Source organism: Triticum urartu, chromosome 3A (assembly GCF_056163025.1).
Source record: "Triticum urartu cultivar PI428250 chromosome 3A, HENAU_Tu73, whole genome shotgun sequence".
NCBI lineage: Eukaryota > Viridiplantae > Streptophyta > Magnoliopsida > Poales > Poaceae > Triticum > Triticum urartu.
In genome coordinates this window covers 660,916,301-660,934,011 of record NC_141875.1, presented here as the reverse complement: position 1 = coordinate 660,934,011, position 17,711 = coordinate 660,916,301, and the positions used below count along the sequence as shown (strand labels likewise).

Genomic DNA, 17,711 nt, shown 5'->3' with positions numbered 1-17,711 from the left:
TTTCCAATTTATTTAATTATTCTAAACATTAATTTTGTTGATATATTTCTGAATATTCCAGCTACAAAATTTCACATTAAATTTTCATTTATCTCAGCAATTAAGTAATAAAAATGATTGAATGAAATGGGGCCACATGGACGCTGATGACTGCGCCGTGATTTTCTCAGCTGCCGGTTTTCCTTTCACACCAAGCATTCTGAGATCCGGGAAGTATCCCAATTCCTAAACCCATGTTCACCATCGTTCCTGTGCAAAACTGGGTCAGGCCTCCATAGATGATGGATCCATCCTCAAAGTCCAAGTCTCCAAGGTTCTCCTCCCTCCAGCGTCGGATTATCAACCTCTTGCCGCTCGCATACGATGTATGGCCGCATACGATAGCGAACAGCTCGATGGCTGGCGAGCGGCGAATCAGGGAAGGGCGGACTCCGGTGATCCGGCGATGGAGCGCGGTTGCATGGTGCCCTGGTAAGCCTCCATCCTCATGAAATACCTTGGCATCTTGCATACCGATTTGGGTCATCAGCATCGATCAGGGTCGCGATCCCTCCATCAACCCTCCTCGACCCGACTTCGTCCCCGATTCTCGATCGGAATCGATCGACCCCGGGTCAGGGATCGCACCCTCGACCCGTGAACCAGGCTACTATGGTTCCATCTACTCCATAGATGTGTTTTCCGTTAATATGTGTCCGTATGATTCTGTTCAGCATATTCGTCTTAATGGATAATTTTAAATCGAATCAATAGGTATTAATTATTGGCCCGCTGTCCATAGAAACAAGCTGTGTACTGTGGAGGTTAACTGAAGAATTGTTCACCTAAAACAATTGACTCAAAGAAGCAGAGGAGTTATGAGAAACTTGAGAGAAAAATGAGAAGGAATTGACCCAGTGTGGTACAATCAGGACGTTGGGTAGTGCGATTGGATCATGGAGATATAAATGGATCTGCTGCAGAAGAGAAAGAGAACTGAGAGAAGAGACGAGGAGACGTGCGTGAGACGGGGCCTTGTAATTATTTTGTTGCAGGTTCCCAACATAGTTTTTTCCCTTTTTCTTAATTTTTTGCTAAACTGATTTGATTTTTATGCCTGCTTTACGTATTGCGTTTCTTCTTAAATTGACTCAAATTCTGATATTACCTACACCAGGTAACAATGATGAATTCTACGGAGGATGATCATGGTACACAACATCCTTACTTCATAATCACCTATCTGAATGGTGCACAACATCAATGCTTTGTTAATGCTGAGTCCCTTGATTTGTTTTGTGTGCGGAAGGTAAGGCTCCGTTGTCTTAACAAGGATGGAAAATATAAAACATAAACAAACAAACGTGGAAAACCAAGATCTGGTAAATTGTTTATGTCATTTATGTTGTCTCTAACATTTGTTATAATGCATAAAATCCTAGTATGAGCTAAATTGCTAAACCTTCAAGGCTGCTCATTGGAGTGAGGACATGGTCGGACATTCACCCTATCATCCATCGACTCATTGTTGCTGATATCATAGTGCGTACAACCTTTTTCACATGTGTTATCTTTTTTTACCATGGATAATGCACTGCTTATGTAAATTCATTTGTTGTATGCTTTATAGGAAAAATGGGACCTGGAAGATACACCAGAAACAGAAGAAAAATTTCTCAAAATTGCGGAAGAGCGATATAGAGGCTGGCGATCAAGTCTAAGCTCCACTTACAAGGCATACAAAACAAATGTAGCTAGATTGGCTAATCTGCTGGAAGCTTTACAACCAGAAGAGTGGGAATGGATGATTGAGTACTTTGGCACTCATTCAAAGTTTCAGGTTATCTCTAAGATCACTCTTTGTCTAGTATGTGTTAAGATGAAATTGCTTTTCTGTCTGGTTATATTTTGTTACGATGAATTGATAGGAAAGCAACCAAAAGAACACCGATTGTCGCAAGTAACAGAAGAAAAAACACATAATTGGATCAAATCTTACTCGCAACTAAGTTTGAGAAGGTATGAGTCTAACTAAATATGATGCCTCGCTAGTCGCTACTAACTATGGTTTCATGTTTCAAGCACCTCATTGCTATATTACTTGCAGAGAAACTTGGAAACTGGAGAAGAGCCAGATTGTATTGCTCTGTGGGAACTCACCCACACGAAGCATGGAACATGGTCTAACACAGAGTCCCGGGATGTTTACGTGAGTACACTGACTTTTGGTTATTCTATAGTTATTCAACTATGTGCATTCAGCATGCTTCTACATCAGCTGGGATTATTCATGCGTTAGATCGTGTTATTCTTGTTTCTCCTTTTATAGTGTCAATATTGCTGCCGCACCTATAGTTGTCATTTCTGTTTTTAGGACAAATCAAGTCTAAGATGTTGAGAACAAAGAAATTGAAACTCATGGTCGACTTTTAAGTTTGAAGTATGCATGTCATTGGCCTTCATAATTAGCTAGCTGCTTCTTCTCTTTCACCATGCGTTGTTGCTGCATCGAATCACAACTTAAAAAAAATGAATATGTGCGAGCTAGGGACATGAACTTAACTGAAACTAGAGATCGAGCCACAACTTAAGTCAATAGTGGAAGATTTTAGTACATGTACTTGTGCTTATGCTTTAGACATTTATCCTTCTAAAACTGTTCTGATCCCTTAGTTACATGCTTGCTGACATAGTATTACTCAAGTTAGTCCGGTGACAGTTCTTTTTAACAATGGGGCTGGAATAATTGTATGGTGTACGTTATGTTGGACTCATTAGTTAGAACTATTTTTTTTTATTTTTTGACTGAAGGATCCAAAGAACTAGCTCGACTGAACTCCAGATCACGGATAGTTTAGTCTTGGCATTTAATTAGGATGGCTAAATTACATTTGAGTTTCATTTGATGGATATTTGCTATGAGAATTATGAATTTTATGAATCTACATATCATACGTATGGTTTTGAATATTGTAATTGAATGCCTGTATTATTATTTTTAGGTTGCAATAGGCTATTGCCACAACCCACTTTTGGTTGCCACATCTTAGCACCACGAAAATTTAAATTGTCGCAATAGTTCCTCGCTACAAACATTTCACCCGTTGTGATACCTATTTATTACCACCAAAACTAGTATGTTACAATTTCGTGTTACGACGACTAGAAATTTGTTGCCATAACTTAATGCCACAAGTGCAACGGTTCGTGGCAAAATGCCTAATGCCACAAAAACAAGGATCGTTGCCATAGTTTATTGCCGCAATTGACTATTACCACGGAACAGTATCCACCACGAAACAAGCATCGTGGGCATAAGTTGTTGCCACAAATGTCTATCGGCACAAGTTATCAGTCACCATGATTTGTTACATGTTGCATTAAAGCTATCTCCACAAAGCAAATTGTGGCATCAGATGAGTGTTGCCATGGGAAAACATGTGGCGACTTCTCACATGGCTGTTGCAATAGCACACTTTATTGCCACAATTGCTTTTTTGTGGCAATAACCTATTACCATGTGTCCAGTCGCAACGGCTGCCAACGAATGATGTTTCGTGGCAATAGGTACTTACCGCCACAAATCGGCTTGTATTGCGACGAACATTTTTGTTGCAATAGACCCGGATCCTTGTAGTGTTTTGAGGTCACCGGCAACTCTTGCCAGCCTTCTTTTCATCCTCACAAAAGGGCAGTCGTGCGGGACAGGTCGCTGCCTGGCACGCAAAACTGTTTCATTGAAGTGAGGAAATTTTGGCCAGAACTTCTCGAACCTGAATTTGGTTTTTTTGATGGGCGTGGAAGCCTTTGCAAGAATTAGCGGACAATGATCTGAGAAAGATGTTGATGCTGCCATAGGTATGTGATCCTGGTGCAGCATATCCCACGAGTCGTTGCAGAAGATTTGTCGATACTACAGAGAGTGGGGTTTTCCCGCTCATTGCTCCAGGTGAATTTTCTGTTTCTGCACTTTATCTCTTTCAGTCCAGCCCAGTCCAACGCTCTTCTGAATTTGCCCATCATCCTCCTGTTGATGTTGCTGTTACTCTTGTTGAAATCTCCATTGATCACCCAGGGTTCACCTGCCGGTGGCACAACAGCGGCGAGCTTAGCCAGGAAGCTGTCCTTCTACGCGTCATCCGTCGACCCATAGACCGTGGTAATCCAGAAGGGGTCACCCGCTAACTTGCGCACTACTCTAGCCATAATGGAGAAGCTTCTTAAATGATAAGACACTACGTCGACTACTAGTTTCTCCCAGAAGATCGCCGCACCACCTCTCGCCCCGTGCGCCGGCAGCACTACGCATCCTTGCAGATTTGCGCCGCCGACCTCTGTAGCAACGACAGGTGACCAGACTTCCACCTTCGTCTCCTGCAACGCTAGAACTGCAATGTGGTTTGCTTAAACTACGTCTCTAATGGTTGTGCATTTCGCTGGGCAGTTCAAGCTGTAGACGTTCCAGGACATGAAGATTAGCTCGTTGTCACTCATCAGGACACCATGCAGTTCTCCGTCGATCACATTTACTAATCATGTCATAACAGAACACCTTACAACATGTCGGGGGGGGGGGGGGCGACGACGGCCACCAACAGGCCCAAATCCCCGTCGTCATCGATCACACCACAAACCAGGAACACTACACATGAAGACTAGCCCTAACTCAAGCTGGTTTAAGACCAGCTGCCGACAGAGACTAAGCGGAGAACTAGCTAACATGATCAGACATGGATGGACTCCTCGGCGCCAGCGACTCCGTCCATGCCCGCTGCGATCTTGAGAGCAGCCTGATCCAGCCTAGTGAGCTTGGCGATGGCAGCAATGCCATCATCGGACAACGGTTCCTGGAAACACTTCAGGAGCAGGGCGGTCGCCTTCGGGGTCATTCTGTCTTTTGGCCCAAGCGCGTCCAGCTCCCGCACCAGGCGCAACACTGCCCGCTGAGCCACCGGTGTTGGCTTTGCCATAGTGGCCTGGCAGGCACTGCGGCGAGACGGGGCGAAGACGTCCCTGGAATTTGGTGGAGCAAAGTGGCGAGGCCGGGCCGGCGGGTCGCCGATGACGAGCGGTGGGACAGGAACGAACAGCTCAGAGTGCTCGTTGCCACCCGCAACACCAATCTGGATTGTGCCCACCCGCTCCATGATCGCCGACAGCTAGAAGCCGGCGGTGGTCACCGCTGGGGAGGTGACGTAGGGCAGCAGGCAGGGGATCATCCCAGGGCTGTCCAGCTCTTGTAGGGTGGGCAGCGGGAGGGGCGGGGAGCGGCCGCCGTCTTCGAACGCCAGCGGGGTCTGCAGGGCCTCGATCCTGGCGTTTTCTATCTCCAGTTGCATGCAGTCCGTGCGCGGCGGCGGGGAGAGCACACGACCAGAGTCGGAGAAGCTGAAGAAACGCGCAACTGGGTCTTCTGGTGCTGGGGCAGGGGATGGTGGAGCCTGGTGGAGGGGAAGTGGTGGAGCGGCCCGGAGCACAGCTGGGGCAGCCGCGCCGTAGGCATCCTCAGTGGGCATGGGCCCGTGGCGCCGTCCAACCGGGGTGCGGCTACGGCAGCGGTGCACCCCAGCGACAACGTCCGCACCGCTGTCTGATAATCCCCAAGTGCAGGGAATCATCATAGCAATTTCCAATGGTGGAAGTGATAAGTATGGAGTGTCGAACCCACAAGGAGCCAAAGGTAAGATCAATATTCTCTCAAGTCCTATCTGCCACTGATATGACTCTACGTACACCAAACGTTTGCTTCCAACTAGAAATAAGAAATAAAACTATGTTCTGGGTATGAAGAGGATAACTTTGCATGGTATCGGAGAGATAAAATATAAAAGTAGGTGATGTTATCATAAAGTTAGAATATATTACTAAATATTATAAATAGCGAGTGTGGAATAATGGTGGATCGGTGTGCGGAATTGTCTTAGGCAATTATTAACAAGACCGGTAGTCGTCATTGCAATTTCATATGAGGGAGAGGCATAAGCTAACATACTTTCTCTTCTTGGATCATATGCACTTATGATTGGAACTCTAGCAAGCATTTGCAACTACTAAAGATCATTAAGGTAAAAACCAACCACAACATTAAAGCATCAAGTCCCCTTTATCCCATACGCAACAACCCTCTTAGTCGGGTTTATGCTTCTGTCACTCAAGCAACCCACTATAAGTGAATCATGAACGTATTGCAACACCCTACAGCGGGAATCCCTCACGCTTGCGCAACACAGAGGGCACAATAGGACAAAACCAAAATAAAACATACAACTCATACCAATCTAGATGAACAATCAACCCAAAGACAAAGGGTATCAACTCAAAACATCATAGGACGGCAACACATCATTGCATCATAATATGTGGCATAAAGCACCATGTTCAAGTAGGGATTAAAGCGGGGTGCGGGAGAGTGGACCGCGTAAAAGAGATGAGGATGGTGATGTTGATGAAGACGATCACCACGGCGATGATTCCCCTCCCGATGGCACTCCGGTGCCACCGAGAGTGAGGAGGAGAGGTTCTCCCCCTTGTGCTTCCTCCTCCATGGCCTCCCCCCTGGATGGGGAGAGGTTCTCCCTCTGGTCCTTGGCCTTCATGGTGATGATGACCCCTCCGGGATCCTCCTCTATAGCCTCCGGTGATGACGGGCCCTTCCGGCAGGGTGCCAGAGAGGGCCTAGATTGATTTCTCGTGGCTACAGAGGCTTGCGGCGGCGGAACTTCCGATCTAGGTTTCTTTCTAGAAGTTTGGGTATAAATAAGAGGTGTTGGAGTCGGGAACAAGTCAGGGGGTCCCCGAGGCAGCCACGAGATAGGGGGGCACGCCCAGGGGGTAGGGCGCGGCCCCCAACCTCATGGTGGCCTCGGAACTCCCCTAGTCCATCTCCGGTACTCCGTGGGCTTCTTCTGGTCCGAAAACAATCTCCGTGAGTTTTCAGGTCAATTGGACTCCGTTCGATTTTCCTTTTCCGCGATACTCAAATAACAAGGAAAAACAGGAACTGGCACTGGGCTCTAGGTTAATAGGTTAGTCCCAAAAATCATATAAAACAACATATAAAGGCCCATTAAACATCTAAGATGGATAATACAATAGCATGAATACTTCACAAATTATAGATACGTTGGAGACGTATCACTATCATTGGCGTGGCATCCGTGACGGAGCAGGCGGTCTCTCCATGACCGGCCCGAGCCACCACTGTTGTCGCCGTCGTCCTGGTCACGTCTTTGCTGCCCGAGGATGGGGCCGCCGCATCCCGCAGCCGGGAGGACTTCCTACTATTTTCGTACCCACAAGCCAAAGATCTTCTCAAAACAACCACCATACTAACAAATGATGGCATTTTTCTAGCCATTTCAATCATATTGTCATGCACTGCCATCATTCATTTTTCATGACATGACTAGAGATGTGATCTCCATCGTCATCAGCTTTACATGATCATTATAGCTATATGGCTCTAAAAAATGTCAGATCCCTCTCCAGAGGACCCTAGCGCCTTATATAATTGGACTATGTCATGCAATATATTTTTCGTGCCACTCGGTCCATCTGGACTATGTCGTGTAGTGTATTGTTTGTTTGCATGTCTCCGAAGTTCACACTATCCCTAACTGATGGATAGGCCCGAATGGCTGATTCAGTGTAATAGGCTATGACGTGGCCAACCCACCTCCTGGCGGGGATGTCGGTGCCCTATATCCTCTCCTGGATTGGGTGGTATATTTGGGAGGAGCTGAGTTGTCGAGCCGACATCACAGACATTCTGGACACGCCTACTCCTCTTCATCGCTGGTGGTAGTTTGTGTCGGTGTGAAAATCGGCGGATCTCAGGTAGGGGGTCCCGAACTGTGCGTCTAAGGTCGATGGTAACAGGAGACAGGGGACACAATGTTTTACCCAGGTTCGGGCCCTCTCTATGGAGATAATACCCTACGTCCTGCTTGATTGATCTTGATGATATGAGTATTACAAGAGTTGATCTACCACGAGATCGTAATGGCTAAACCCTAGAGGCCTAGCTTGTATGGTTATGATGATGAGTCTCCCTCTCCGGACTAAGTCCTCCGGTTTATATAGACACCGGGAGGATCTAGGGTTACACAAGGTCGGTTACAAAGAAAGGAATCTACATATTCGGTCGCCAAGCTTGCCTTCCATGCAAGGAGAGTCCTATCCAGATACGGGTGCAGTCTTCGGTCTTCGTATCTTCACAACCCATCAGTCTGGCCCATGGCTAACAAGCCGGACGCCCGAGGACCCCTTAGTCCAGGACTCCCTCAGTAGCCCCTGAACCTGGCTTCAATGACAAGGTATCCGGCGCGTAGGCCTGTCTTCAGCATTGCAAGGCGGGTTCCTCCTTCCTAACTCCAAAATAGTCTTCGGATGTATCGACGTGTCTGGACCTGTAACACACACTGTCGGTGTCAAAACTAGTGGATCTCGGGTAGGGGGTCCCGAACTGTGTGTCTAGGGTCGATGGTAACAGGAGACAAGGGACACGATGCTTACCCAGGTTCGGGCCCTCTCCATGGAGGTAATACCCTACGTCCTGCTTGATTGATATTGATGAATATGAGTGTCATAAGAGTTGATCTACCTCGAGATCGTAATGAGTAAACCCTAGAGGTCTAGCTCGTATGGCTATGATCATGAGTGTCCTATCCGGACTAAGTCCTCCGGTTTATATAGACACCAGGAGGATCTAGGGTTACACAAGGTTGGTTACAAAGAAGGGAATCTACATATTCGGTCGTCAAGCTTGCATTCCACGTCAAGGAGAGTCCCATCCGGACTCGGGTGCAGTCTTTGGTATTCGTATCTTCATAGCCCATCAGTTCGGCCCATGGCTAACAGGCTGGACGCCCAAGGACCCCTTAGTCCAGGACTCCCTCAGTAGCCCCTGAACCTGGCTTCAATAACAAGGTATCCGGCGTGTAGTGCTATCTTCGGTATTGCAAGGCGGGTTCCTCCTTCCGAACTATAGAATATTCTTCGGACGAATTGATCGTGTCCATAGCTGTAACACACACCACACACAACCGTAGAGAGGATATAATAATACACGAGTCCAATCCGCTGACAACTTTTACAACATGACATCATATCCATCCGGACATAATTTCGAACCATTTTTTGCCTGCCGCTCCACATTTCGAGACGTGGTTGCTATTGGCACGTCTTGTCGAAGCAGAGATCGTGTCCCCTTATTACGGGATTCTCATCAATACGGGCGTGGGTAACCCAAACGTGCTGTTTACACAGCCCTCGGGAGCAGGCGAATTTTGAGGCGAGTGGGGTGGCGTTCAATATTCACTGCCCTTATAAGGAGATAAGATTCCCCTTTCTTATCCCACGCCTTCTTTCTTCTTCTTCTGCCTTGCCACCCTTGAGCTCTAGCGCCCAAGTTCCCACCTGTTTCCCACTCGAGAAAGCACTCAACCATGTCTGGATCCAGAGGTCAAGGCAAGTGGATGACCTTCTCCTTCAAGGAGGAGGACATCGCCGAGCTTCGGGCGGCCGGGTACCTGGCGAAGGAAATCGCCCACCGTCTTCCAGCCCAAGGGCAAATCATTCCCACGCTGAAGCCCGACGAGAGGGTAGTATTCCTCTCTCATTTCCTCCACAGGCTAGGGTTTCCACTCGACCCCTTCGTCCGCGGGATAATGTTCTACTATGTGATAGGCTTCCACGATCTATCCTCGAACTCCTTCCTCAACATCTCAGCGTTTATCGTCGTGTGTGAGGCCTTCCTCTGCATCCACCCCCACTTCGGGCTATGGCTCAAAACCTTTAACATGAGGCCCAAGGTGGTGGACGGAGAGCACGCAGAGTGCGGGGGCGCCATGGTGAGCAAGCTCACCAACGTCTCTTGGCCAAAAGGCACATTTATGGAGTCTGTCAAGGAATGGCAGAAACAATGGTTCTACATCACCGAACCCCGTGGCGCCACCTGGGCCGCGGCTGCTGCATTCAACTCCGGCACTCCTGTGCGACTTACCTCCTGGGTCGAGAAGAGCCCGAACTGGTGTTCGTCAGACGAGATGATTGTGCTGCAAACGCACATTCAAAGCATGATCGATAGGGACATCAAGCTCATCGATATAATTCAAGTGATGCTGGTGTGCCGGATCCTCCCCTGCCAGAGCCGAAGCCGCCCTCTATGAGATTTCAACCCGAAAAAGCACCACACCTTGGAAAGGCTCTTCGAAACAGCTCACGAAGATGCCTGTAAGTTACTCTTCAAGGGAAACAAGATACCGCCGGCCACCGATTCGGACCGTGGCCACGACATACATCACCTCCCCAACGAGGTATGCTATTTTCAACACATCCCCTACTTGCTTGTTTTAAGGGTGATATCTAAGCTTTTATTATCATTGCTTTTTCAGTACTGGTTGAAGAAGGCGAAGCAGATCCGGTGTCCGGCTCCCCTGCCCGAAGAACCAGTCATCCCACGCTTAGCGAAGATGCTGGAGCCGGTGCCTTATAAGGCACCAGAGAAGAAGGCCATAGGAAAAGCCAAGGGGGTCCGAATTGGCCCCTGCCGCAAGGGCACTTCGGACGGGACGTCCGAAGACAAGACCCGTTCCCCTGACACCAAAGACGATGAGGATGAGGAGGAGGACAAAAACGACTCTCCCCCTGATGAGGGGAGGAAGAAGAGGGCGGCCTCCACAACTCTGGAGGCGGAGGCGCTCAAGAACGGGAAGGGCTCCCTCGCGGATAACTTCGCCTGGGACGTCGACAATAGTCCGGAGAAATGCCCCCGCGCTAAGCCTCGGGCCGCATAGTAAGTACAAAGACTTGTATCCACCCTAAAGTTTCTCCTCTTTGCTGCAATTAAATGATTGGTTACGTTTTATTGTAGTCCGGCCCACAACAGCTCCCCGCGATCCTCGTCAGGAGGGTCGCTGGATTCCAAGGCGATGGCCAGTGATTCGCCCCCAGCCGCTCAGTCCCCCAAAGCCAAGGATGACGCGGAGGTGATGTCCCGAAGGACTGTTCCAAGCGGGGGAAAGGCTCGGGAGCACCAGAAGGTGAAAATCCCATCGCCGGACACCAAGGGGAATCAATCCCCATGGAGACTGGTGGGGAGGGCCGAACTCAGTTCGACCCTCAGCCGGACCCAATTCCGGAGACCGAGGCTATTCCACAATTCGACACGCGACCTCCTTCGGAAGAAGGGAGGATGCCCGTTCCCCCGGTGACCCCTGTCCAACCAGGGGCACCGGATAATATGCTGGAAGCGCTGCGAGGCACTTCCATTGTGGATGAGCATCGTGTCCTTATGGGCACGGTAATTGAAAGGGTTCAGTCTACCAAGAGTGGACTAACCGAAGGTTGCAGCAGCCTGTTAACAGGTTTTGAGGTAAGTGGCACAAAAAAAGGAGAAAATCCCAATCTAGACAGTAGCCCCTAAGACACTGTCTGGTTTTTGAAAAGAAAAACCGGACAGAGGATCAATCTCCTATTGCAGGAAACTAACTAAATCTGTCTGAAATGTGTGCTCAGGCGTCGCTGTTGGCCATGGCCTCGCATACTGCCGAAGTCTTTGGACTAAAGCAGAAACTGGCGGAGGCCGAGGAGGAGCTAGGCCAGGTGAAGAGGCAGCTCCAGGAAAGACAAGGTAAGTAGTAACCTACTATGGATTCAAAAAAAGAAAAGGGGAAGAATGGTATGCAATGATCCGAATACCATGATGTGAACAAAGGCGACGACCGAGGTTGAGGCCCTGAAAGCGGCCCTGGTCGAAGCCGAGGGGAGGCTGTTAAGGAGTAGGCTGCTCGTAAAAGGATCAAGTCTCGGGTCAATGAAGTCCAACAGGAGCTCCAGGACGCGGTGAAAAAGTGCGAGACCTTGGAGCACAATGCGTCGGCTCAAGAGGCCGAGCTTGCCGAGGCTCGTAAGAGTGCGGAGGTGGCCCGGATTGAAGCCCAGGGCGCCCTCCATGAGATCCAGGAGGCCAGGAAGATCGCGGCGGGTAAAGCATTCAATATGCAGAGAAGGAGTGTGAAGAGGAAATTTATTTTACTCACCCAGATTCAGAGTTCTCCAGGGGCCTTTGCTGATCTGCCACGCAGTGCGACCGACGCTGTGGAGTTCTTCCGAGCCGAAGATGGGAGTTCCACGAAGAAGCTGTTCTGGTCGCAATATTGCATGCGAGAACATCCAGCGCCCTTCAGCGATCAGCTGAAACAGCTGGTCGAGCCGCACAGGGTGGCCGAACTGGCCATGAAGGATATAATGGTCCGGCTGTGGCCAGCCGAAGCTATTCCCAGCAGCTACTTCGGCCTCGTGAAGAAGCTGGTAGATGCCTGTCCTCGGCTGGATGTCATCAAGCGGTCCGTCTGCATCGAGGGCGCGCATCTGGCCTTCTCTTATTGCAAGGTCTGGTGGGCGAAGCTGGACGCTGTCAAGCTGTCGATCGGGGGTCCGCCGGAGGACAAGGAGTACCGCACACCTGAGTGATACTTCGGTGATGTCTTAGAGGGGTCCCGCATTGTTGCGGATCATTGTGGGAAGGACACCATCTTTGAATGAATGTATTTCGAGCTCCCTCTTCCTTGTATGATGAAACAAAAATGTTTATGCAATATAATGCTTGTTATGTTTTTAAATTTTTACTTCCTGTGCGGCCATGTTGTATAAAATCTGAGGGTTAACCAGTCGTCGGCTTCTGCCCCCACGTAGGTAGTACGGGGGTGTTGGAGATGGAATCTAAACAATCTTGATCCAATTGGATGGTCCTTGAAGGAGTTGTTTAGCGCAACGAACTAGGCAACCAGACTATGCGGCTGTAACGCCCTCACTTAGCCATAGGAGTGAGACAATAAAAACATGGGCGCAGCCCCTAGTATCCAAACTAGAGTGCTATAAGCGTCTGGTCGGGAAGTACCAATCCTTCGCGTAATGCGGAAGAAATATCCAACGATTTGCATCCTCTGAACAGCTGATCGGCTCTCGCCGCATCATGACAGTCAGGCCTCCTTTGGTTCATAGGATAGGAAAATTATAGGAATAGAGAAGTCATAGGAAATGAGATGACATGCATCTCAAATCCTATCAGTAGGAATATAAAAGGAGATGTCCTTTGTTTCACATGATAGGATTTTTTCCATTGAGTCTAGGCTAATGTTTTCCCCCTATAAAATGTGGAGGATAGGAAGATTTCCTCCATAGGAATAGGATTCCATTCCTACAAACCAAAGGGCTATATAGGAATTTTTCCTATAAAAATCCTACCCTATGAAATTCCTACAAAATTCCTCCAAACCAAAGGAGGCCTCAGTTTTCGGCTTTCTCTACTGAGGTGATCCTTTGGATAAACCAAGGCACAATCGCAGTAGTTCTCCCTTTACTACCTTAGCCGATGTAGTGGAACATAAGGTAGCAAGCACAGGAGCCGGGCAACCCAACTATTGACCAAAGACATGATTCAGAGCCAATGCATATAATGCTAAATTCGGGGTGCCGAACTATACTTATAAAAAGTGTTCGGACTTTTGTTGCCGTAATGTGGGGTGCTATGAAGCCCCTGGCCTACATCGAGCGTACCAAAGTGTACAGGTGCTACTTGATAGGATTATCCACATGGGAGCTGAACAAAGAGAAAGAAGAAAGAAAACAGAAAGGGTGCCCGGATCTAAGGCCAGAGCGGTTACAGGAGCGATCTCCTGGACGCAGCCTGATGATAGATTTAGGTCATGATCATCGGGGTGGCTGGGAGCGGCTATCGCGGTCTCGAATCCGGGGAAGATCAAGTCTCCACGGATGTCCGCAACGTAGTTCAAGCTCCCAAATCTGACCTGATGGCCAGGGGCGTAGCTTTCGATCTGCTCCAGATGGCCAAGCGAATTAGCCCGTAGTGCAAAGCTGCCGAACACGAAGATCTGTCTGGGGAGGAAAGTTTCCCCTTGGACGACATCCTTATGGACGATTGAAGGGGTCATCAAACCTTTTGGCGACAACATAGTGGAACTCTCAATGAAAGCACCAATGTCGGTGTCAAAACAGGCGGATCTCGGGTAGGGGGTCCCGAACAGTGCATCTAGGGGTCGATGTTAACAGGAGACAAGGGACACGATGTTTACCTAGGTTCGGGCCCTCTCTATGGAGGTAATACTCTATGTCCTGCTTGATTGATATTGATGAATATGAGTGTTACAAGAGTTGATCTACCTTGAGATCGTAATAAGTAAACCCTAGAGGTTTAGCTCGTATGGCTATGATCATGAGTGTCCTATCCGGACTAAGTCCTCCAGTTTATATAGACACCGGGAGGATCTAGGATTACACAAGGTCAGTTACAAAGAAGGGAATCTACATATCCAGTCGTCAAGCTTGCCTTCCACGTCAAGGAGAGTCCCATCCGGACTCGGGTGCAGTCTTTGGTCTTCGTATCTTCACAGCCCATCAGTCCGGCCCATGTCTAATAGGCCGGACGCCCGAGGAACCCTTAGTCGAGGACTCCCTCACACACCACACACACAACCGCAGAGAGAATATAATTTTACGCGAGTCCAATCTGCTGACAACTTTTCGTAACATGACATCACATCTGTTCGGTCATAATTTTGAACCCTTTTTCGTCTGCCACTCCATGTTTCGAGACGCGGTTGCCATTGGCATGTCTTGTCAAAGCAGAGATCATGTCCCCTTATGATGGGGGTCTCATCAATATGGGCGTGGGTAACCCAACTGCGCTGTTTACACAGCCCTTGGGAATAGGCGAGTAGGAAGGCGTTTGACATTCACGGCCTTTATAAGGGGATAAGGATTCATCCTCACTCACCCTGCCTTCTCCTTCCTCTGCCCATCCATTCTTGAGCTGCAGCGCCCAAGCTCTAGCTTCCCCCGCCGGAGAAAGCACTCCAACCATGTCCGGATCTGGAGCTGGTGGCAACTGGATGGCCTCCTCTGTTAAGAAGAAAGACATCAAGGAGCTCCGAGAGGCTGGATACCTGGCCAAGGAGATCATTCACCGTCTCCCGGTCGAGGGACAGATCGTCCCCACCCAGAGCCCCATGAGAGGGTGGTGTTTCTCACACATTTCGTCCGCGGGCTGGGATTCCCTCTCCACCCGTTTGTCCGCGGACTGATGTTTCACTACGGGCTGGACTTCCATGATCTAGCCCCCTAACTTTATCCTCAACATCTCGACATTTTATAGTCGTTTGCGAGGCTTTTCTCGGTATCCCACCTCACTTCGGCTATGGCTGAAGACCTTCAATGTAAAGCCGAAGGTGGTGAGAGGCCAACAAGCAGAGTGCGGAGGCGCCATGGTGGGCAAGATGCCCAATGTCACATGGCCCGAAGGCTCCTTTGTGGAGACGGTGAAGGGGTGGCACTCGGGGTGGTTCTACATCACCGAGCCGTGCGACACCAACTGGGTGGCGGCCCCCGAATTTTGATCTGGAGCTCTGTTGCGGCTTACCTCCTGGCAAGAGAAGGGCCTAACTTGGGATTCTTCGAACGAGCTAACTGGGCTCCAGACGTGCGTCCAGAACATGATAACCAAGAAAATCAAACTTGTCAACGTGATCCAGGTTATGCTCGTTCGCTGCATCCTTCCGTGCCAACGCCGAACTTTCTATTTGTGGTAATTTGATCCGGCAAGCACCAGACGCTACTAGAGCTCTTCAGCACGACGCACGAAGACATCTGGAAAGTGCTCTTCAAGGCCGGCAAAACATCACCGCCTACGACTGAGGATCGCGGGCTCAGCTTCAAATGCCAGGCTAATTCGGCAAATTCTTTCATGTTTTCAAGGTATAACCTTTACCGATATATTTTGAGAAGGAGTCTAAGCCTTCCTATCAATTTTTTAGGCCTGGATCGACATAGCGGGGCATATTAACTATCTGGCTCCGCTGCCCGAAGACCAAGAAACCCCGCTTCTGACGAAGATGCTGTTTCCGGCGCCTTATGATGTGCCGGAGAAGAAGGCCAAGAAAACGGCCAAGGGGTTCCGGAGTGGCCTTCACCAAAAAGGCGCTTCGGACGTGACGTCCGAAGACGGGACTCACTCTTCGGCCACCGAAGACGAGGAGGAGGAGGAAGAGAGCGACTCCCCCCGTTGGGGGAGGAAGAAAAGGGGGGCCTCCCAAAATTTGGAGGCGAAGGCGCCCAAGAGGGGGAAGGTCTCCCTTGCGGATAACTCCGTATGGGATGTCGATAGCAGTCCGGAGCGAATGCCCCGGACCAAGCCTCGGGCCGCCTCGTAAGTACCAAAATCCTTATGGACGTCCAAATGCCCGGCCTTTCCATTTCGTAATATTAATATGTTTAAATTATGCCATCACAGTCGATCCCGCGACAGCTCTCTACGATCCTCAACAGAGGGTTGGCCAGATTAAAAGGAGATGGCCAGCGTGTCATCGCCGCCCGCTCACTCCCCCTAGGCCAAGGACGATGTGGAGGTGTTGTCCCGAAGGATTGATGTCTACTACACAACCTTCTTCTTGTAGACGTTGTTGGGCCTCCAAGTGTAGAGGTTTGTAGGACAGTAGCAAATTTCCCTCAAGTGGATGGCCTAAGGTTTATCAATCCGTAGGAGGCATAGGATGAAGATGGTCTCTCTCAAGCAACCCTGCAACCAAATAACAAAGAGTCTCTTGTGTCCCCAACACACCCAATACAATGGTAAATTGTATAGGTGCACTAGTTCGGCGAAGAGATGGTGATACAAGTGCAATATGGATAGTAGATAATAGTTTTTGTAATCTGAAATAATAAAAACAGCAAGGTAGCAAGTGATAAAAGTGAGCGTAAACGGTATTGCAATGTGTGGAAACAAGGCCTAGGGTTCATACTTTCGCTAGTGTAAGTTCCCTCAACAATACTAACATAATTGGATCACATAACTATCCCTCAACATGCAACAAAGAGTCACTCCAAAGTTACTAATAGCGGAGAACGAACGAAGAGATGATGGTAGGGTACGAAACCACCTCAAAGTTATTCTTTCCAATCAATCCGTTGGGCTATTCCTATAAGTGTCACAAACAGCCCTAGAGTTCGTACTAGAATAACACCTTAAGACACAAATCAATCAAAACCCTAATGTCACCTAGATACTCCAATGTCACCTCAAGTATCCGTGGGTATGATTATACGATATGCATCACACAATCTCAGATTCATCTATTCAACCAACACATAGAACCTCATAGAGTGCCCCAAAGTTCTACCGGAGAATCACGACGAAAACATGTGCCAACACCTATGCGTAGGTTCCCAATGTCACGAAACCCGCGAGTTGATCACCTTAACATACATCAAGTGGCACATGGTATCCCATTGTCACCACAGACATCCACGGCAAGACATACATCAAGTCTTCTCAAGTCTTTAAAGACTCAATCCGATAAGATTACTTCAAAGGGGAAACTCGATTCATTACAAGAGAGAAGAGGGGGAAAGAAACATCATAGGATCCAAATATAATAGCAAAGCTCGCAATACATCAAGATCGTAACATCTCAAGAACACGAGAGAGAGAGAGAGAGATCAAACACATAGCTACTGGTACATACCCTCAGCCCCGAGGGAGAACTACTCCCTCCTCGTCATGGAGAGCACCGGGATGATGAAGATGGCCACCGGTGAGGGTTCCCCCCTCCGGCAGGGTGCCGGAACGGGTCTAGATTGGTTTTCGGTGGCTACGGAGGCTTCTGGCGGAGGAACTCCTGATCTATCTTTTGTTCTGGAAGTTTTAGGTCACGTAG

At 48.8% G+C, this 17,711-nt stretch overlaps 1 long non-coding RNA gene across 2 annotated transcripts; it reads left to right on the top strand.

Annotated features, from left to right (window-relative positions):
* The first annotated feature begins 205 nt into the window (after nucleotides 1-205).
* On the top strand, nucleotides 206-5,337 carry LOC125541430 (uncharacterized). Of its 2 annotated transcripts, XR_015598879.1 has the most exons (9): nucleotides 206-471; nucleotides 782-1,034; nucleotides 1,157-1,288; nucleotides 1,422-1,521; nucleotides 1,610-1,819; nucleotides 1,908-1,998; nucleotides 2,087-2,188; nucleotides 3,838-3,928; nucleotides 4,055-5,337. It is a non-coding gene; the product is annotated as an uncharacterized LOC125541430 (long non-coding RNA). The 2 variants fall into 2 exon arrangements; XR_015598880.1 differs by lacking the exon at nucleotides 782-1,034.
* The last annotated feature ends 12,374 nt before the right edge of the window (nucleotides 5,338-17,711 follow it).